Source organism: Miscanthus floridulus, chromosome 10, assembly GCF_019320115.1.
Source record: "Miscanthus floridulus cultivar M001 chromosome 10, ASM1932011v1, whole genome shotgun sequence".
NCBI lineage: Eukaryota > Viridiplantae > Streptophyta > Magnoliopsida > Poales > Poaceae > Miscanthus > Miscanthus floridulus.
Window position 1 is genome coordinate 92,467,150 of NC_089589.1, and position 5,344 is coordinate 92,472,493.

Here is a 5,344-nt window from a genome sequence, read left to right on the forward strand (position 1 = left end):
AGTATAAGCCATGACGGTACTTGCAAACAAGCCGGAGGTCGGCCAGACCGATGCAGCCCTGCTTGTTGAAGAACTCGTTGAGATCTACACTTCTCCTACTCCTAAGGGTTGGCGTGAAGCCGAAAAAACTAATTGGTATTGGTTGATTGGATGTCCTTTTTACAATAACTAGAGTCCAATATTTATACCTAGAACCAAAGCATGAATCCTATTCAAACACGACTCATTACGATCTTTGGAATAAAAGAAAACATTCCTAACTTAAGGTAACTTGGACCCTAATCTATCCCTTTTTGTAGAGTCCGACATGTTTTTCCCAATGCCAACCGTAGCTCATTGGTGTTATCTGCTGACATCATCCGAAGAGAGCTGATCCTAGTACCGCATCCGAACCAGCTGATATCGATCCTTAAGCAATCAATTCCAAGATAACACAATCTTAGAAGCTTCGAGTTCCCGAGTTCTTCTTCCTAAATTTTGGTGTAAACAGTTGTATACCTTTGTAGAGTCTTGAAAGCCTAGAGTCCTTCGGGATGGAACCATTCGGTTGTTCTTTCTTTCTATACCCAATGGTAGCATGAGTAACGGACTATGAGCACCTTTGTTATAATGATAACTACCTTACTTCTTTGTTGAGCATAGCATGTCATACTCTCAATGAACATCATTGCTTTCCGCACTTATACAAATGCCTGATAATCACCCTATGCATCCACCAAATACTATATGTTGGAATTAAGTCCTGCGAGTACGCAATGTACTCACTGGTGCTGCATTAAGTTGTTTTGCAGGTAAAGGACATTGGCGGCCATCTCACCCCATCGTTGGTGGCAAGGTGGGTGAATGGCATGTGTCCGTCCAAGCTACGGTGGCGATGCCCATGGGCAAGTCGACCACCAGTTATTAGCTATATGAGTGACCCATAGCATAGCGGTGTTGGTAAGAGAGTCGTTTGGTTCACACTACAATTAGTCATACATTGTATAATACATATGTTATAGTCAACAAGACTTGTAATATATGTTTTCGCTGATTTATTATGTGCTCCGCTGATAAGATGTAATCTTTAGTTGTGGAGGCTATCGTGGTATGATACTCAACCTGATCCTGAAGAGGAGTTGCCAAGTGCGCTCCTAGGGGAGTCATCGAGATTAGTTTGCTTAAATTGAGCTGGTCAAGTGGATGACACTTGTTTTAAGTGAATGAACGCGGCAGGTCCCTTACAACCGGGTATCGAAGCATATGGTTGTCTGTCATACACTTTAGCCATGCGGTCAAGGAACAACTTAGCATGGGAATACATGAGCATCAGAAACTTAACTAAAAATGGGGTCCTAGGTAGTTATCTAGTTGGGTGAACAACTAAAATATGAACCATTTCACCTAAAATACTATTGGAATTATAATTTAGCAACTAGTTCCACTCTCCCCTTGTGCTTAATTAATCTTGTAAGTGATTCTTCAACCTGTCTTGTCTATCACCGGGAATGGAATGGGTCAAATAGGAGCAAGGATTAGGTATAGTCAGCTAGGTTTTGAGAGTTGGAGTTAGTTAGAACCGAGTGAGAATGAGAGATGACTAGGAAATGTTTATAGCCCTATGTTTTATAAACTTCAGGTTCATGTTGTATGACTTGGGATTGCATATGGGTGTTAGTAATCCAGGATTTCAGCAAGCACTTTAAATGTTCATTGCCATGGTTTAGTATATAAGCTCTTACCTGCGTTGGTTCACATATATTCATGTCTTGCTAACCTTATGGTACTTCTTAACATGTTTAATTTTACATATCATAACAAGTTTAAAAATTGTGAAACCATAAACAAGCTCTACATCATAGATGTGTTTTGCCTTACTTGTCACACATAAACCATGACTTGCTGCCTTGTTGTACCTATTTACATGCTCATCCTCATACATTATACAATGCCATGCTTAAAACTTGTGCTATAATGGCATGCTTCATATCATGAAAATATAACTTACCATACTTGTTAGAAGCAAATCATGTTTTGCTTTCATACCCTAAGAATATATGTTGCCTAGTACCATGTATAGGAAGTGAGTACGTTGGCAACAACGTATGGAACGTTGTCCATGCGGCGTCAATCGCATGGGTGCCACTTGTGTGTGCTTATTTGGTGCAAGTGGTACTATATGGATTTAAATTTCTGTAATTCATCCTTATGCTAGCTTGCTGAAATTTTGGGGAACCCATGTCCGTATGCAATCGGTGTTTACACTTAGGTGATGTTTCATCATTTACCAAGTTTTGCCATAAATCCTTTAGTGAAAAGTAGCTAAGTGAGGATAACGTGTTGCTAGAACCATGGTAGTTATGCATAATAATAATAATGATGATAAAAAATGTGTGTCGACCTTCCCACCCCTACTACATTCCTTGCTTATTAGCTACCTGCACCTTGCCTTGCTACCTACAATATTTGATCTTCCATTCTTGTTCAAAGTCCTTGTACATGCTCATTACCGTATCACCTCCTTGTTGTATCTCAAATTCCATGGAGTTTGAGTTGATCCCTTGTTCCTACATATGCATCTCATTGCATTCATCTAGCTTGTGCATCACATATTGCACCCCCTAAGCCTTGTTCCTAGAAACTGTTAGGTGTTGTCTGTTTACTATGCAGTTTTTGTTATGTTGATAATATCGTTATGAAAATGATGTTTTCTGTAGATGGGGTAAATATACAAGTTGTATATAACTTCCTTATCTAGATTGTACAAAAATTTCATGATTTTATAACAACATGTTTGAGAGTTATACATGTTACAAATACCTTGTCAGGTTTTGTCTGTGTTCTGGACAGTGCTGCAATGTTATGTCTTTTTGACCATGATAACTATAGGATCACCTCTTGGTGATAACTAAAAGGTTGTAGTACTTTTATCATGCCTTATAAAATGTTAATGAACATGATTTTCAGTGAACTTGAATTTCTGCTACATATTTTTGAAGTTCATATTAAAATTTTGTCATGTCTATGCAGATCTAAAACATTGCAATGTTTGACCTTGATAACTTTTGAATTAGCTCTAGACAATAATAACAAAGTTGTACACAACTTCATATGCTTTCCAAAAAGTCTAAAAACACCTTGTTTTTCATGCTTAGAACTCCAGTTATGATTAAATTAAGTAGAAGTTATGATGCAGTCCAGAAAATGCATATGCTTATAATTTAACCTTGTTAATTAGAACTTGCTTATATGCTTGGTGATGTTGTCTCATGAATTTAATGATATTAACTTGATACACCTGGGATATCTTGTAATCTTGTTATTCATGTTAATCAAAATAATTACCTAATATAATGATCATGTTGGTATGATGTTTTAAAAATTGCTTCTTGTGCATCTAGATTGTAAAGTTTTGATTATGCTTGTTATGGTTGATGCATGTGCATAAATCTAAAGAACCAGCATACATGTTGATCTTCCTACCTTGCTGCCCGAACCTATCCAATGAGGCCCTTTTTGCTATTGTATGAGTCTCATTTCCTTTAAGTTGCTTTACAAATCCCTCTATGTAGATGACTGTCTTATGCCTACTTGACTTCATATCCACATCCTTACTATATTCCATGGGCTTCCCAAGTTCATCTTGTGCTAGTTGGGATTACCTTTGTTGGTGTGCTCTATCATGGTATTGTGATCGCTAACCTTGGTGTCGTGAAGGAACCTAGAGTTCCCTATGTGTGCTAGCCTCATAGTGGTGCTACTAGGTGCGCGTAGGCATTGAGGAATATGTTATCATGATCCATCATGGACCCAGACTAGTGATCTAATCTAACTTGCATAGTTATTCCAAAAATTCCTTGATGACCAACATATCTCCTTGTATCTTTTGGTCACACCCATGTTTTCCTTTTGAAACCGTGTTGCATTGCTCTCCTCAATAAGATGTTTATAAATGGTGTGCCTTACAATGGTATGAACATCTCTCCTCTGAGGATGCAAGGGAACCGAGGCTCCACATGGATCGCGACCACATGAGTAGCTTATGGATGCCCCTGAGTATAAAAAGCAAAGTTGTCATGCTCGTTGTAACACTTCATCGATAAACCTTCTTATTGAAAGTGATGCTCCTTCCTAATATATTCCTTACTACGGTAAGTGACTCCAATAAATCATTCTTTGATGTCCAGTCCATGCTATCTTTCTTGCATGGATGATATGAATTTGCATGCTACTCTCTATACCAATCCATGTTAAATGCACTCTTCTTTGAGAGACACCCTTGTCCAACTAAACTCTACTCCCAAAGTTATCTTGTCAATTTTTCAATTCTTGACCCAGGTATCCTACTCCAAATTACCTTGATGTCTTCCCTCACCTTGGCCTTTCTTGAATCTCGAAGATGAGATTTCTCTAAGGGGGGAAGGGTTGTAACGACCCAAAAATCGCTACAACAGTTCACATGCACCTTGAGCATAAAAATGCATCTAACAATCCCATTAGTGTGCATGTCATATTCGCAATTAGGATTTAACTTATGCCTTGGCCAACCCAAAACCGAGCACTGCCGGTTTTGGTGGATCGTCCGACACCACCACCGGATCATCCGTCAAGACATCTCACAGACTTAGGATAATCTTGGCCAACCTGCGCACTGACGGACTATCCACCGTCATGGCAGAGTGTCCGTCGAAACCCTTGCACAGCCAGTCAGTCTTTCAGACATGGTCGGGCACTGGCGGATCATCCGACGCCTCTGGCGGACTATCCATCAAATTCGACCGACACCTATAGCATGCAGATGTTGCGGTGTCACACACACACCACTCGGCCCCACATGTCAGCACTCCATCACACAAAACCACCACCACCAGCCCTCTCCCTCTCTCACTCTCATTCATTCACGTTCAGCCAATAGAGAAGAGAGAAAGGAGAGAACAGAAGATAAGAGCAGAAGGAAGAAGAAGAAGAGAAGGAGGAGGACGCCCTGCTACTGGAGCATGTCGGCGAGCTGCTCCACCATGGCTTCGTCGACCTTGCTGGAGTTGGAGGAGGCCCCCAAGCGCAAGCCGTCATCTTCAACCTCGAGCACATGGCGTCCCAAAGCTCGATCTCCTTCCTTAGGTTGTACCGAGGCAAATTGTTGTAGGTAGAAGTCACCCAAGGCATGGTGGGCACATCTCCCAAGTCCCCAACCATCTCCCCCAACTACCCATGGCCATACCCATGAGCTTCACCTTCATCCATGGCCACCACCACCGTGGATGTGGTCGAGCTCATCATAGCCCATGCATGTCACATCCATCACTTGTAGAAGCTTCCCTACATCACTAGAAAGCCATAGGAACAAACCGCACTCAATTCGGAG